Source organism: Camelus bactrianus, chromosome 10 (assembly GCF_048773025.1).
Source record: "Camelus bactrianus isolate YW-2024 breed Bactrian camel chromosome 10, ASM4877302v1, whole genome shotgun sequence".
NCBI lineage: Eukaryota > Metazoa > Chordata > Mammalia > Artiodactyla > Camelidae > Camelus > Camelus bactrianus.
In genome coordinates, this window is record NC_133548.1 from 53,861,250 (window position 1) to 53,878,474 (window position 17,225).

A 17,225-nucleotide genomic window follows, 5' to 3' on the forward strand; every position below is an offset into this window, starting at 1 on the left:
GTACTCTAAGATGGTCTGGAATTGCATACTGGCCTCATTAATTACTAATTGTGTTATTTCTGGCAAAATTACTTGATTTCTCCATCTTTTAGTTTCCTCATCAATTAAATGGAAATAATAATAGTACTTAATTTATAGTATTGTTTTTCAAATAAATTATTAAGTACATGAATATGTGCTATATAATAAGTGTTCAATAAAGGCTAATATATACATGTATAGAAACATATGTAGTCTTTGCCATAATAATAAAGTAATCAAACTTGGCTATGAATAGGAAGTAATAATAATGCTTGTAGTAGTGATCATAGGTTTCTCTCACTCTAGTTATAATCCTGGCTATTGTCAGTTCTACTCCTTAGGACCTGCACAAAGCAAGTTCACTTGACAGTTTTTTCTAATATATGATCCCAGAATATAGGCTTTCTTTTATTGGAGGCCAGTACTGCCTTGTCTGAATCACTTTCTTAACATCACAACACAGGCTAATCTCAGTACTGGAATGAGAACCAAAGCCTGGCTGTCAGCTCAGGATTCTTTCCTGCTCACTTGGTCTTAATCTTTAAAAACTGGACCTTGCTCAATTATTTTCAAAGCATTAAATCAAATTTCTTCCTAGGTACTCTCTTTAATACTTACTCAAATTGCAGTTAAAATGAATGTATTTTGTAGCACTATGACCCAAATTTGGTACTTTATTCATACTATGAGATCTTTTCATTTAAATCTATGAATATCCATTTCATCATGGCCAAAGGAGAGAAAAATGACTCTATTATTTAAAATTATATGCCACCCTTTTATGGAAATAATTTGAAAGACTAGGTAAACTTTCTAAATGTAATACTAATGCCATGTTAACATGAACATACATTGAAGGGCTTTTATTTTCCTTGTGAATGTGGCAAACTAATGGCAGTGCTGTCACACAGTCTGTGTGCAACCAGGGTATCTAATTATCCTGCACGTAACTATAAGTCAACAGAATGCTTGGCACCGATTGAAAAATGGGGGGATTTCCATTTTGCAGAAATGCGTTCCACTTTGCAGAGATCAGCCCATCCTTAAGTACCTCTTGGTACTGAACTACCTTCCACAAACAGTGCGTGAGATGCTCCACAAGCAGGAGGCACAGTCATGTCAACTCCACGCACATAGGGACTTGGATGTCTTGTCCACTACCACATTCCCGGGGGCTAGAGCAGGACTTGTCATGTGATAAGTGGATCAATAAATATTTATTCAGTGAATCAGAAAATGAAGGCCAGTTCCCAGATCTCTCCTCTCAACAGATGTCTTTTCTTTCTAGCTGTAGTGCCTTCCCACCTCAACTTGATCTCTCAAGTGGTTTTTCATCTCTCCAATCACCCTTTATAAAATCTTGGTTTCCATTCACAATGGGAAAGAAAGGTGTAAGAACAGTTCATCACATGTATTTGGTGATCTAATAATCATTTCTGACTGTTAAAACACAAGAGTGCAAAGATGAAAAAGAATATGTATTATTTCATCAGTCCTTACTTCTCTACATACATTTCCTCTTTTCTTGTTTGTACAATCTGTTCTAGTAAAAATAGACCTGTTTCAGCTTCTAGAATATGTTCTGCTGGCTCTCATTTCCAGGTCTTTGGGTACCCTTAGACATCTCTTCTCTTCTTTTGTCCTCTATCGTTAAACAGAAGTCTTCCCTGATAGCCCTCAAACAGGTTAGGTGCTTCTCCCTGTACATTTAAGTTCTTATTGCTCTTTATTTTAAGTGCCTGGTGTTCTCTCTCTCTGTCTTTTCCTAGTCTCTCTAGACTCAAGTTCCACAAAGGAACTGACTACACATGTCTGTTTCCATGTTCCCAGAGTAAATCAATGAAAATATCCACTTAGAGGATCAGCAAATCGATGTATATTGAATTTAGGGTATTGGGGAAAAAAATCAATGGAGTGTCCCGGTTTTACAGGCAAGGAAACCATAGGCTACAGAGATATAAGGACGTCCTCAAGATCACAAAGCCAAATGATGGCGGAGCTAGATCAACCACTCAGGATTCATTACTGCTCACCCAATGCTCTTCCTTTCACACCATATTTCTCCTTTCCCAGTCCAGCTCAATTTTCATAAAAGCCAAAAACTTACATCAAAATGTTAAGGCTCTAATAGTGGCAAAAGTTGAAGCACCAGTCAAAAAGCAGAAGCCACAGGTCTTTCCCTAGAGCTTATTACTTAAGAAATTTGCCAGAAATTCCTATTTGTACATATGATCTTGAATTTATTTCTATGCATATACTTAAAAGCATCTTAAGAACCTACTCAAGACACTTGAGAACTGATTATTTTACAAACTTCATACATTAACTTACATGATTATCACATAACCCAGTAAAAACAGTTTATTTTCCCCATTTTACAGATGAGAAAACTGAGGTTAAGCTCAATAATTTACCCTAGTACACTGATCTAGGAAATGGAGGATGGTAGTAGAAATCTAGGTCTGTCTTTAATTAAGTACATGCTTTCATACATTTTGTATTGTTTTTGTTTTTCATTTATGCCAACAAAAAAAAAACAGTGCCCTTTGTTCAGCTATATAACAGCTCTCACTGTTAAGGGCTGAGCTTCATTTACTCCTTTGACACTTTAAATAGCCATGAACAAAAGGGAAACTAGAAGAACTCTTCTTTTTTGTTATTTCCAAATATCTGTGGATGTGTATATGTTGGTGGGTCAGAGCAGTTTCAAATATTGAACTTATTATGAAATTTTTAATCAGCACGGACTTAATGTTGTCACTTAAGTTTCAATCCAGACTTCTATGAGCAAGAATGTTGTCCACCCAATTTAGGCTGCAAAAGCCCACACAATTTGGCCAACAAATAGGATTCTTTAATTTTGTTTGGTGGCCTATTATATGAAAACAAAGTGATCTTTTTACCTTGAAACCCTGAACTCGGCCATCTTTTAATATGATTCCCTTCACTGCCTTGTATATATAGGCAGGAATGGCAAAACATATTCATACAAAGTTAAACTCCTCTCAGTCTGGAAGCCAGCAGAAGCCCCTAGATTTTTTGAAGAGTAAATCAATGTTCTCTAAGATTAAAGCTTCGAGGTACAGTAAATCCTCTGTAGAGGGATGACTAAGTCTGCACCCATGACTGTGGACAGAAAATGTTGCCAATCTCCATAGCATATCTCTGTTCTTTTTTTTAACTGAAGTGTAGTTGATTTACAATGTTTCAGGTGTAAAGCAAAGTGATTCAGTTATATGTATGTATGTATGCATGTGTGTGCGTGTGTGTGTGTGTGTGTGTGTGTGTGTATATATATGTATATATACTTTTTTCATATTCTTTTTCCATTATAGGCTGTTACAAGATATTGAATATAATTTCCTGTGCCATACAGTAGGTCCTTATTGTTTATCTATTTTATATATAGTAGAGTGTGTCTGTTAATCCCAAACTCCTACTTTATCCCTCTCCCCCTTTCCCCTTTGGTGACCATAAATTTGTTTTCTTTGTCTGTGAGTCTATTTCTATTTTATAAATAAGTTCATTTGTATCATTTTTTTTAGATTCCATATAGAAGTTATAGCGTCTGACATTTGTCTTTCTCTGTCTGACTTACTTCACTTCCATTGTTCTTAAAGAGATAGCAGTGTACTACCCCAGTAGTTTTAAAAATTGTTATGCCTTCATGCAGCTACTTGAATGTTACCAATTTGCTCCTCAAGGATACCAATCTACCATTCAAGCAGTGTGACACAGCACAGTCATCTACCCACACACCCAGAAATGCCACTCTTGCTTTAACTTTGACGTTTGGATCTATTCAGTATCTCCAGAATTATTATATCCTCTGTGCCACGTACTTGACAGAAAACTTAGTTTGGGCTCCCTGAGAAACAGACTCGGAGATGAGAATTTATGAGCAGGAAACTTATTAGTGATCAATACCTATGAGCAAGCAAAGAAAGTAGGATCGAGTTGAAAAAGGGAGTTGAATTGTGATGCAACTGTACTAAAGGCCTCATTCCGTCACATGCAAAATTCTGGAATTGGAAGTTATCCCATCTGGAGACAAATGAATGGATTTTAATTGACTCTTTGGCTAGTTATTAATGTAGGCTGTTCCCTGGGAATGGGAATGAAAAAAGCAAAGCAGCTTTCTTGAGCTGAAGACAGTTTCCATGGAGGGATTCCGCGGAGCCCCGTCAGCGGCCCCTACTCAGCACTTGCGGGGCTGCGTGCCTCCATCACGAAGGGAGAGAATGGGCAGCACAGCACACCACGCCAGAGCAAGTGTCAGATATTTATGGTAACAATGAATGAACGTGCGCTGATACTGTGCTAGAGGTGAAAGAGACGGAGGGGAGAAGTTCAGTCCATGCTTTCAGAGTCGTTTGCGGGGAATGTTTCTTTATCTCATATACAAAAAACAAACCCCTGAATTTTAGCCCTAAAAAAAAATCAAACACACTCTAAGTTACCACCAGAAGATGATTTCTAATTTTACAAGTCCTTATGAAATACATTGTCCAAACAAGTATTGTATGTCCATCCAAAGCTGAAATTCAAGAAGTCGAAAGAAAGAACAATATAATCTTTGTAAAACATTGGAGGAGGATCTGCATCTCTTTAAGACCGAGAGAAACATGCTACAGATATTGGCGACTTTTTCTAGACTCACGGCAATAACACTACCTCCTTGTCTGGCATCTCATTAACTCTCTGAAAATTCCCTCCTGGCCACTGCCTTTGTTGTTCTCCCAGCTCTATTTTATCACTTCTGGCTGGGACCAGATCACTCCCTCCTAACTGGCCTCCCTGATCTTATACAGGGTCCCACCCCCAACCTCCAAGCCATCCTTCACGTGGTAGCCAGAGTGATCTACCACTCTCGAAATTCATCACTCCCTACTTAAAACACCATATGACTTTCCTAAAATCCTCGGCATGGCAATGAAAACTTCTTAGCTCTTTTCTGCTTGTCTAACATTTTTTCCTATAAGTTCCACACACGCACACATCTACACACATTCTACCCATCCTGAATGTGTTCATTTATTTAACATTTATATACTGTTAACATATGTATACTGTGTGGTTAGGGATATCAGAAATAGTAAATGTGATACAGAAATATACAAAGAGGTTTTCAGGGCAGGCAAACCTTTTCTTCTGCCTGGAATTCCCTTTCTCTCTGAATAAGGTAAACATTTATACATTCCTCAGAAAACCAGCTAAGATATAACATACACTGTAAGTCTTCCTTTTTAAAAATCCCATCTGTCATCCATCCAGCCAAGACAGGTGATTCCTCTTTCTTTCCCTGGGCCACCGTGTTCCATGTGTGTATGTCCCTTTACTATGCTACAGATTTAAACATGTCTTTTTTTTTTTTTTACATTTTAAAAATGTTTTATATATATTACAAATATAAATAATGTGTTGTATGTGTGGATATATATGTATATGTACGCCTGTGTGTAATCTACTTCTGTAAATACATATGTGGTGTGTATATATATGTGTGTGTGTGTGTGTGTGTGTGTATAAATTCTGAAGCATTATGATAAACAGCTATGAACCCACAACCATACTTAAGAACTGAAACTCAGTAACAGAGCAGGACCTTGTGGGGCCTTCCTGGGACAGTCCCCTTCCTCATATCCTTTGCTGTAGCTCCTCTCTGAAGTACCCAGATAACAGTATCTCCTGCCTATTTCCTGAGGTTTTCAGAAGCTAAAAACTACCACCAAAGGGAAGAAATTAACTACTTGATGACTGATTGTGAACATGTGGCCCCTAGACCTCCTGGAGCCTAAGGGTTGATAATGTTGACTGCCCTGTTACCTCAACATCAACCAATCAGAGGATTGTGCACCAGCTAATCATGTACCGTGTGACACCCCCCCCCCTCCCCCCAGTTAGCCTTTAAATGTGCTTTGCTGAAACCCTTGGAGGAGTTCAGAGTTTTCTTGGGCATGAGTCACCCTGTCTTCTTCGCTCAGCCCTGCAATAAACCTTTCTCTGCTCCAAACTCCGACATTTTGATTTGTTTAGTCTCACTGAGCATTGGGCACACGAACTTGTGTTCGGTGACAAGGTTAGTGATATTACTACATCTATCAATGTGCTTCTTCCCTGAACTATTTTTTCATTTTATCCCAGATATATCACTATCCTGAAATTGTGTTTATAGTCCTTTTCATTTTGTTGTTGTGATATGAATACGTACTTTTATTCTTTAGCAAAATACCATTGGCTTTGCATACATTTTGAGATTTGAACTTGTAGCATAATCACATGGTAAGTAATTATTCAGTAGTGGAAATGAAGAAACACACACAACACTATGGATGAATTTTAGCAACTTAATGTTGAATGGAAAAGCAAGCAGTAACAGGTTACATATAGTATGGTGTTATTTTTATTGCAATCTATTTTAATTATTTTTACAAGTGCAAACTTAATTGCTACTTAGTAAATTATATTCATTGATAAACTAAATATGGATATGAAAATTCTGTTAGCCTAGTTTCACTTGAATATGAAGAAAAGTTGAAATGTTGATATCCATAAAAGTTTGGAAGAAATCAATTTTTAGCCATGGATTACAAACAACTAAATAATGCTAACAAAGAATATCATGGAAATCCTTTATAAATGGGGCTATCAATCTAGAATATGAGCAAAAATAATGATTTTCTTTTATGTATATGTATGTGTTTATACTTGCTGAGTATAAAGTAGTTGGAAGCACTGGTACCTACATTTCACCAATGACCAAATGAGAATCTGTGCGGTTCAGGACCTTGACCAGGTTCACAGAGCAAATGAGTGACACAGTTTGAATGTAGCAATCCAGCATCCCCAATCCAGTTTTGGATGTAGCAGTTACAGATTAATCAACCATAATTTTCTCTAATATCAAAAATAAATTATTTTTCATCCTTAATCTCTAACTTGTTTTTTTCACCAACATGCACATTTTATTGTCAAATTTTGCAGGTTTTTCTTTTATGAACTTAGGACCTGGGCTTTATATGTGTTTTTCTTCTCATTGCCTAGGTAAGCCTGTGGTATACATGGGACTTCTGATATTTTTAAGTGTCTTTTCTTTTCCAATAAATGAAGGAATACGCCATCTGCTCTCTGCGTACTCCTTGGCTCTGCTCCTGTCCTTGCTCTCATACCCTGGTCCTCATTCTGTACCCCTCCATGCATTTTGTCCCCTATGCTGTCAGCCTTTGATACAGGACTGCTAAGTCTTCCACTTGGTTTTCCAGATTTCACTGAATGATTGGAAAATCCTCTTGTGACTCTAATCCCCAAAAGACTCTTTTCCCCGTTACTCAAGCTCCTCCTAAAATCCCATTTGTGCTTTTGCTCTTTCTACCTGGCTACATTCCAAAGGCCAGAAAAATCCTGACCCTCATAAACAGTCCTCAGATTTGGAGTCAGGGGTCATCTCTCGTCTTCCTCTATACTCTCACAAGGCTAGACCTGATATTTGTGACACTTACTACTTTTTATATCTGCATCTATATCTATATCTACATTTATATCCCATGACATTTGGGACCAGATCATTCTTTAATTCTCTTCTGGGAACTGACTACCCTGGGCATTAGTGGATGTTTCACTGTATCCTTGGCTTCCAGTCATGAGAAACCAGTAGCACACCCCAAGCTGCAACAACCAAACACATCTCCAGAAATTGCCAGATGTTCCCTGAGGAAACACATCTCCCTGTCTCCCCCATTGGGAACCTCTGATTGAAGTCTACAGCCATATCCATATCCATAACTACATGTGAGCTGAGGAATAGCAGTGATTGACTTACCTTCATCTATGTTAGGCGCTGGGCTTAATAGCATATGCTATCTGTTTTAATTTTTATAATGATCCTGAGGGGTACTATTAGCACCAGTTTAGACATTCAAAAAGTACAGCTCAGAGAGATGAGTCACTCACAATCAGATACAGTGCAGCATGTGCTCTACTTCCCTGCATGACAGTACCTGACAACTTAGGAAGGGCAGGATCCCTGCTCCTTTCACCTTTCTACCTCCCACAGGGCCTATCGTGTTGCAGTCATATAATAATAATAAATTGGTGAACCGAAAGGAACATTCTTAGACATATCATATGAATGTAAGCTCTCCCTGGGCTTCACATTTTCTGAATCTGCGTTACCTATGAATTGCCTGCCTATTTCTTAACCCTGGTATATTTATATTAAGTATGTAAATGGGATATAATGATATTACTTAAGTGCGTTACTTAATAACACAATTGCATTAATCTTTCTGTCTGTCTTCAAGTTTTGAAATCATCGTGGAATGAAAAACGCATGAGCTTTCAGAATCAGAAAGATGTGAAATTTAAATTCTGACTCCATGCCTAACTGGTTATGTGGCATTTACTTCAAAAACTAAACATTTCTGTGTTCGGTACAAAGAATATAGAGATGAAAACCTCTATCCTGACTATCTAGAGACACATTCTAGTAAAGGGGGACAAAACTTGAAAAGAAATTAATTCAAATGCAGAGATATGATGTTAAAAGTATGTGGGAAGTGCAGAGATGACCCAGAGGAGGGAAGGGTTAGCTCTCAGGCAAGGAGAGGGGAAATTTCCAGGAGAGTCAGTGCTCATGGTGGCTGATAAGAGACTGACAGATGCAAAAGACAAGCATCTTCAACCTCCTAAGTCTCAATTTCACAATTTGTAAAATAAGGATAATTGCGTCTGCTTCCTCGGGTCTCTGTAAGTACTAAGTGAGGTAGGACTAGAGCATGTTTATCACAGAATTGGACAGGTGGTAGACACATGATAAACACTGCCTTTTTTCCATTTCCTTTAAAGGGCAAAGGCTATGTCATTAATCATTATTTTATAGGTTACTTATTTTAAGGACATAGGGGAATAAGAAGATACAGAATTTTCATAGATTATGAAGATAGCTCACTTCCTTCCTTCCTCAGGTATTCAAAGAAAACCTTCAAATTCTTTGTACATTATAAATTCCCCAAGGAAGAAGAGCAGGCTCTACATTCCATTTCAAAATGTTGTACAGATATTTTCATCAGGAAAAAAAGGCACCTTCCTCTCAAGCTTTCCATGACCTTCCTTTCCTCCTAAAATAAATAAAGCAAAACCTTACAATCTGAACACTCTGCTGGGTTTGCTTTCTGTTCCGCTCGGCAACAGCAAATACAAGAACGGAACAGAAAACCCTGAAAAGTAAAATCAAATCCGAAGTGCTTTACACATCTTCCCAAGCCTCTGTGGAGGATTCTAAAGACTGACTCTTCCGTTATTCAAACTGCTTCACCCACAGCCCTCCAAGAGCGCCAGCCTCGGACAATATTCGGCATCTTTATCCCTGAATGTCCCTTGTCATCAAGATAAGTCTTTATTTCTTTTTGTAAAGTGACAGCAGAGATCTGGGAGGATGAAGAATCTTTCCCGGCTGAGCTTCAAATAACTCACTTCTAAAGCACTCCCATAATTCTCACCGTGGCCGTGAGGTCGTGAAGCCTCATTATCCCTACCTTGGTCTTTCTCAGCTCCTGTGACCCATGAGAGAAAAGGTCAGTGGGTGACGTTCTTTCATTCAACCAACATTTACTGAGCTCTTGCAGGTGCCAGGTATGGTGCTAGGCTGCAGGGACTTTTCAAGGATTTATTCACGCAATAAATAGCAAGCTGAATCTAATCTGTGTTTTGTTTTGTTTTGTTTTGTTTTCATTTTAATAGTCTTATTCTTTTATTTTTAGAAAGTGGTCAATAAAGTGAAACAGATTTAGAAAACTTCATATTATATTAGGCATCTTTACCACCCCAACTCTTAAAAGAGTCTCTGAACATTATAATATGGAATCCAGACCAAACTTATAATGTAGCTCCAATCTTGATATGTAGGACTATCTTGAGCTAAAGTTCACTATGGGATAAATTCTATCATTAATGAAAGGATCTGTCTACAGTTTATTGTCTTTAGCTTAGGTTAAAAAAGTAGAAAATAGTCACCAGAGGTGTGAATGCATCTTGTTTTTCATGATTAGTGGAGACTGTTTGCAACTGACCTTGCAAATTACACTCTTTACATGTCAAGGGGAATTTATTTTGCAGGGGCTTTCAATGGCTTTTGTTAGATTTGCTCTGAATTCACACAAACACAAAGTTACAGACTGTGATATCCATATGTTCTTCTTATAGCACTGGATCAGTGGTGAGCTCGCTGTGGTGACTGAGGGAAATTCACTGGATTAGTGGTCTACAAAGGCCAGCTGTTCATTCTGGGAGACTGAGAAGAGCTGAGGAATAAACTTGAGTTTGAATTGAGATACTGGCATCTAAGTTATCAGATGGAAGGTGTCAGGTGATAGAAGCTGGGGGCATCTGAGATTTGGCCAAGCAATAGAGTCAGAAGATACTGATATAATACCTGGAAAGCAGAAAGCAGGGCCTAGCTTCCAGGGAAGGCGCTGGCAGGACCAAGGTGAGGGCACCAGGGCCATCACAGGCCAGCGTCTGAGTACCAGGGTCCTCTCTCAGTGGGGTCTGGAGGAAGAACCTGAGACTCTGACAGCAGCTGTTCTGGAAGCACAGTCACACCTGGTAGTGGCCAGATAACCGTCATGTCCTAGGAGCTCCTGAAAGTGCCCGGTGTTGCTGTTAAACATGCACATGGCCTGTGGTGTGCAATCCACAGACTGTACCTAGATGCCATGGCTTAGTAAGACAGATCACCTCTTCCTCTTCCAGGATTCTCAAAGGCTCCGGGATGAGTCAGGGTGGGAACAGCCGAGTGCATGCTGCTACCAGGGCAGGATGAGCCAGCAGGTATCATCAGTGTTTTATCAATGAGACAAAGAGGACTCAGAAAAGTCACGGACTTTTCTGAGTTTCTGTGACAAGGGGTCCCAACATTATTTTGAGTTTATGTACTTGCCTGCTATGTAATTCTGCCTCTCACTTTTGCATACATATGTGCATGTATCATGTAGCTATGCCCAGCCTGGCACACAGCATACACCCCTTAAATGATGGTATCATGAAGGAATATATGATACAAATTTGAAAAGTGGCCATTCATTCAGTAAATATTCGTGGGGTGCCACCTATGTGCCTGCATTACACTGATCTTTGGGTAGACAGCAGAAAACAAAGCAGAAAATGTCTCTACTCTCATAGAACTTACATTCCTATGAAGGGAGGAAGTTATAATCCAGATTCAAATAGTTAAACAGGATAATTTCAAATAATATGCACACCCAATAATAAAATTGGATGGAGTCATAGGAACTTTGCCCCTGTATCTATATAAAGGCAGTGATGACTAAATCCAGATTAATAAAACACGAACAGGGCTAATTCTTCCTTCTAGCTATAATGGTGGGGCTACCATTTATTTTTCTTTTCCTAAACACATTCTCTGTTTTGGCTACTATATCATGTTCTCTTTCTGTTGCCCCTAAAAAACTGTTATTTGTCTAAAAAGACATCAATAATGTTTCTTTTCCATCAGCAGTATATTTGAAAAATACATAATAGCCGAAATAAACAAATGGGGTAGAGCAGCAGGGAGATCTTTAGGCGTCAGGCAGAACCCTTGACGTCAGAGCATCAGGGTCTCCAGTGCAATATCTAGCTTGTGCGTAGCTGATCCTCATTAAACACTCAGTTTCCCTGTGCCAAGAGAACAAGGAGAACAGATACTCTTCTAGATATATCCAGAGCTCTTGATGTTGCAATATACATAGACTCATTTCCAAAATACACCAAAACATTAAATGCACAGACTTCTTTTAATTAATCTTTTGCACACATAGCTTAAGCTCATTATGACCCGGGGATCACTAGAAGGCTATTATATGAAAAGCCTATTGCAAGCAGAAATTTCCTTTACAGAAGAGAGAATCTTTTCTTACAATTCTTTAATTTCTCTTCTTCTAATAAAGGAAAGACCAAACACAACCTTTCATCTAGCTTGGACAGTTGTATTGAGAAGTGAGGAGTCTCACCGTATCTCAGCTTTCTTTTTGTACAGAAAGGGGCGCCTAATGGCTTTGAGGTTCAAAAGTAGTTGCGTCTTCATGTATTTGCACATTTATAAACTATGTAACACTAAGTTTGGCACACAGTACACATTCAACAAACATTTTCTTTCTCTGCAAGGAGTTCCGGCTTTCATTTCACACAAGTCACAGACTGAAACCATAAAGATGAAAATAAAGAATATAAAATTTGAAAATGTGTAATTTACCGAAAGCACAAGAACCATTAATTGTCAGTGATGGTTCTCATTAAACTAGCAGCACATGTTGCTATTATAAGGATGTTTGTCATGAGCTCCTGAGAGGTCTATTAACAATAAAATCCTATGATTCCAGATGTTTCACATCCATGTAATACACCCTCAATAATTAATTTCATATGGGCTAAATTCATAAATCTAGAAAACGAGAAAGGCACGTTACTCACCACAGAAGGCATCTTATATTCTCTGTATAATCAGACTGGAATGCTAAAAAATGCCATTAATTACAGGGAAACCCACTATCATTTTTCTTTATCAGGAGAATGGACTTTGAATTTTAAAAGAATCCATTACCATTATAAAGCCAGCATCTGAACAAACAAAGAGAAGAAAGAAGTTGCTGCCACATCTGCTGCTTAGCCAGGGCCACGCCTCCCGCCGGCATTGTCCTTAGTGCTCGGTGCTGCCACCATGCACTGGCGCCGGCTGAGCCCGCATTCCGTGCCAGGAACCGTGCTAGGTGCCTGACGTGTGCCATGACTGATCTTCACAAAATCTCAGTCAGACAGTGTTCTCATTCTATAAAGTCTCCCCTTTACAGAAGGTAAAGGCTCAAAGAAGTTGTCACTGATCCAAGGTCACAGCTCCTCAACTGGAGAGCTCAGCTTGGAGCTCAGCTCTGTCACACCAAAACCTGATCTCTTCCCCACTTCCCATGCTGCCCCTCGGTGGCCGTCATAAAAGCTTTCATTTTTTGTACGCCCGAGGCAACCTGTCAGGTAGTTCAGAGACAGAGAAAGACAAAAAGGGGACTCTCTAACACAGAGATCGGAGGTTAGCGACTGCAAATGCTACTCAGTGCCACAGTTCTCTTCACAGAAGGCTTGATAAATAACTAAATGGTCACCCAGTGCTCATTAAACCCTGGGATCTCTTGAAAGCAGAGCTCCATCTTCTTCTACATTCCTAGCACCTTCATGCTCTCTGTTCCATGGAGCCAATGTTTATTGAGTGACCATTTATCACATGGCCGGAGAGCATGCAAGTTTGAGCTACAGGAGGAAAGTAATTCAACAGATGAGAGTTCACATTTATGGTGTGGAGGATCAACTATGGGTAAAGAGAGCATGAGAAAAAATCATGTATTGCTTTCAAACCTGAGACTGCAACTGCTACAACAATCGTATCACATAAATAATGGCTATGTGGGTAGTTAATATTTATTGAGAACTACCTATGTGCCAATCACTATATTAAGAATTTTGAATCCCTATAACAACTCCATGAGATAGATACTTTTATTACTATCCCTAGCATAGAAAACTTAAATAAGAAAGATCACATAATTAGTGACATATGGAGCCAGGATCCAATATTAGCAGTCTGGCCCCAGAGCCTCCTTGCCACCACGATACTACATGCCCCTTGTGAATTTAAGCTAAATATGAAAGGATATCATGGAATTGAGATTTATCTATTGACAGCATGCCTCTTAAATATTCTTACACCATAGGAAAATTACCTAGCAAGCTAAGCTGCCCGTCCCTGACTGTAGGGATCAGGAAAAGCCTGAAAGAAAAAGACACTACCCAAGAAGCTGGAGAGGCTGGATACCACACTGCTGCAACATCTGACACGAGCTCTCACCTTTCAGCCTCACTTGAGCTATGGTTGGCGGCAGTGTGATACTGATAATTTGGCTTTCAAGTCAAAGATAGTTGAGGTCAAGTCCAGTTCTGATGCTTTTTAGTTGTGTGACCTAGGCTGGTCTATGATCTTTATGTAAAAGTGTCATAATTATAATGACTGCCTACATCAGAGGACCAGAAAAATTAAACAAGATAATACATGTTAATTATTAGTATAATTCCTAGACAATGCTTACATGCATATATAAATATTGCCTTCCTTTTACGGATGAGAAGTGAGAGGGTTTAAAACATCAGTCAGGTGCTCAGTAAAGTTTGTGGAAGGAAGGCACATGTGAATGAATGAATAAAAGATTGGAGAGAAAGTTACAGGTATTGTTGAAGAAAACGCTCCTCTGTCTTATCTCTAAGCGGTGGCAGCAAAAAGGAAACTCCTATTCTTTCAGTAGGTTCAGAGAAATGTTCATTTTGATGTGTTACAAAGTCTCCTGGGTCCTGCATCCAGGGCCAGCCCTCATCATTTATGTGCTCTGGTTGGGTCTGCCCTCTGCTTCACCTCCAGCCATGGCTAAGGAATGTCAAAATGGCAGGAATCTATTCCCCCAAACTTTGTGTGATATAAAAGAAAGTGAAACGAAGATAAATCAACAAGGAGTCCACTTTCCACCTCTACTTTCAAGTATGTAACGCTTCCCCAGGAGATGGCTAAGGCCATTATGACATTTTGCTTATATGACCTTATAAGCTGCAAAGGCATGTGTATTCGCTGATGGAACACTTGCAGTCATCCTGTTGGCAAAGTTGCTGGGGTGTCAGCACCTCCCTAGCAAAATGTGGAAACACAGGCTTGAACCATTTACATGAACTGACTCAAATCACATAACCACAAGGGGCAGAGAAACAATTTCAACAAATTTTGTCTCTCATGTCAGCACCCACCCTAGCTTCCCAGGCTCTTGGGTGCTCACAGTGAAATCTAAACTCCTTTCCATGATCACCTGTATGAGCTGACTCCTCAGCTAACCTCTTTCAGGCCACTCTCCCCCATGCTCAGCATCCTGCCACGACATAAGCTTTCCTCCAAAGGAAGTTAATGCTCAGCTCTTTCCTGCCTCAAGCCCCAAATACGATCTGAAGACACACAGGCAGCAGGTTGGCAGGGTCCTGGGCAGAATGCATCTGGGGCACAGATTCCATACAGACGTTCTAGAGAATTCTGCTTTGGAATTCTGTTGAGGCTTGTTTAGATCCCCAGTTGGGAGTTACTGAGGAATACTAAAGCAGACTATCTAAGAGTAACTATGGAACAACAAAATTGGATGGTCATTTTGTTTGAAAATCATGGTGCAAAGACCTAGAGAAGACGATGTTATTCAGTACCTGATGCGTGATGTCCTAACTTGACATGTGAATTACATTTAGAGGAATGGATTGGATTAGTTAAAAAATAATTTGTCCAAGGTCACACAGTTTCTAAGTGCCAAGTCGGTCTTTAAATCCAAGTTTATCAGGTTCTACCGTACATGCTGTTTCCTCTCTGAAAGGATGACTTGATGCGCTATTACCAGGATTGCTCAACTATGGCTATGGTAATTTCCTCACTAAGGATAAGATTGGTTCAAGACACAGGAAGGGTTTTAAAATAAAAGAGAAGTTACCTGGCCCTGTGTCTGGGGCATATGTCTCTGAGCATAGGAGACAGAGAGGCCTTCAGGAAATGGTTTTAGAGAGCACATTATTTGTAAGATAAAAGTATGGAAAAAATGGTATTTGAATCAAATTGTGTATTTCTACTTGCCTTAACTTATTACGCATTAACAAGAGACATTAATAAAAGCTTTATCTAGCTTCAATTCGACTATTTCAATCATTGAAAACAAATAGTACCCTTCAATTTTATCTTATATCCAAAGATGATTTACAGTGGATTTTCCAGGATGTTATGCTAAGGAAATCTACTCCCTGCGATAAGTTCCTGGATAAAACATTCTGAAAAACAATGTGAAATAGACAGTGCCAGAATCAAAACTTCTGGGTCAAGTCTTCCCTCCTATGTTGGCTGATCCCTCTTAGAACATTTAAAAATCTACTTCTTTTTACTCACCTGCAAAATGGGTGAACTTCTAATATTTATTTGCAGGACTACTAGTAAAATACCAAAAATAATATATCTACATATGTTCTATCAAATGTTGAATTCCACCATGTCTAACCAATGCATGCTTATTGGTGGTGTTTTTATTTTGGAAGTTAATTCATTCACTACCTACATTAATTCTAATTATATTTCCTATTGCTCTGTGAGAATAAAGGATCACTACTGTTCACTGATAATAGTCTTTAAAAATTATTAGGAAACAACAACATAATGTTTTTAACTATGCTCATAAAAACTGTCACCTTACTGCATCAGGATTCTGTGCTTATTTCATCCCTTTCAGTGGAAGATGGTACAGTTCAGATAGCAAAACTTTCAATTTATTCTTTTATTGTAAAAAAAATTTCTTTTGCCTCATTCTTTTCTTTTAGAACTCCCTCGAATTCCCATTATCTTCATAATGCATTTTGAAATGTGAAACTTTTCTTCCTATGCTACCTGATTTTTAAGATTTTATAAAATTGCATTTCCCATTTATGCCCACATCAAAGGCTTGATTGAATGAATGATTTTTTTGGTATCCTTCTGAGTCCAAGAGCAACTAGTGAAAGAATAAATTGGATGTTCTCAGTCTACAATTCTGGCTCCAAAACTGAATTTCATGATGTCCGGTAACAAGGGCTTACACTCTAAAGCAAATATGTATGTAAAGAGTGTTACGGGTTGCTTTGTGTCAGGGATAGCGAGTATGTAAACATGAACCACCTTTCCCCACCTCTTGAACCCAGAAAATACAACGCTGATCAATGGTGAATCTCCCTCTGAGCCTACTTTTTAAAATTTTCAGCACAGAGCTTGAATCATAATTTGGTCATAACTAGCTATGAAATGGAATGTATCTTCCCACATGGGCTTACAGATATAATAACTTGTGCTAGATGAGAAGAGAAAGAATTCTAAATGGGTGATGCATTTATTCTGGAACAAATGGGCACCTAGAGTGATAATAAGAGAAAAAAAAGCCAGTCAATACTATACGCTATCAGTATGTAACCAGAGAGCTTAACTGTGTATAAGGACTTGGTGGTGGCTTAAGAATAGATGCTTAGACCCTCTGCCTCCCAGATAGTCCTTTTGTCTTCCATATACCCTATTTGATTGTGCACACTTAGAGTGGTTGTGCTAACTAAGTATATATGTTGAGCAAAAAAAA